Below are 975 nucleotides of genomic sequence, written 5' to 3'. Positions count from 1 at the left end.
CCATGAGTTAAGGAAGACCAATTTTCAGGGTGGCCCCCATGTGGACTCCTCTCTTCCCTCTTCCCTCTGGCCGCCTGTGACTTTGTCCCACCTCTGAATCCCCTATCCCCATTTCAAGAGAGGGGTCTGTCATCATTCCCTTCCATCACATTCCAGATAAACTCCTATCACAACCTTGGTCCCAGACTTTGGAAAGGTTGCTAAGCCTGGTTCTAGATAAGCTGCTGGCTCCTTATAGTTCTCACCCCTTCCTGAGCTGTGCCTTCTTACCCATGTTTCAGAACCCTGTGTGCATTCCATTTCCCTCTTAGGCTGTGTTCTTTTTTTCTCTCTCTCTCTTTCTTTCTTTCTTTCTTTCTTTCTTTCTTTCTTTCTTTCTTTCTTTCTTTCTTTCTTTCTTTCTCTATCTCTCTCTCTCTCTCTCTCTCTCTCTCTCTCTCTCTCTCTCTCTCTCTCTCTCTCTCTCTCTCTCTCTCTCTCTTTCTTTTTCCCCCCTTCACTATAAGGCCTAACAGAGTGAAGAAGAGTGGACTTATTTTTTTGGACCTGATATAGTTAGCACTGATTTAGTACCTATTATGTGGCAAGTGCTGTTCTAAGTGTTTCATATGAACAATTACATCACATCGCATTGCATTGCATTACACACATTGCATTGTATTGCACTGCATTTGGAGGAAAACATTCTGAGAAGCTCTGCCTTATCTTCACAAGGTGATCCTGGTTAAGCTGTGTAACCTCTCTTCACCTTGACTTTTCTTTCTATAAAGTGGAAGGGGCCTTGCAGACTGGTTGTTTACACTGGTGAGATTATTATTTTGCTTTATAGTGCAATATCTGTGACCTAAATTCCAATTTTCCATGACCAAGTATCATCCAAAAACACTGTTAAAAACAAAATTTATATCTATGATGATCCTATCCCAAACCTGAATTTCTGTTGGAAAAACTTAATACAGATCTCGCTTTGGAGAT

At 41.3% G+C, this 975-nt stretch overlaps 1 non-coding gene across 1 annotated transcript; it reads left to right on the top strand.

Moving 5' to 3' along the window:
* Positions 1-904: 904 nt before the first annotated feature.
* On the top strand, positions 905-975 carry LOC114232784 (small nucleolar RNA SNORD50). The gene has a single exon (XR_003618883.1). It is a non-coding gene; the product is annotated as a small nucleolar RNA SNORD50 (small nucleolar RNA).

This window comes from Eptesicus fuscus, chromosome 15 (genome assembly GCF_027574615.1).
Source record: "Eptesicus fuscus isolate TK198812 chromosome 15, DD_ASM_mEF_20220401, whole genome shotgun sequence".
NCBI classification, from domain to species: domain Eukaryota; kingdom Metazoa; phylum Chordata; class Mammalia; order Chiroptera; family Vespertilionidae; genus Eptesicus; species Eptesicus fuscus.
The sequence above is the reverse complement of the archived record's forward strand: the minus strand, read 5'-3'. Positions and strand labels throughout refer to the sequence as shown.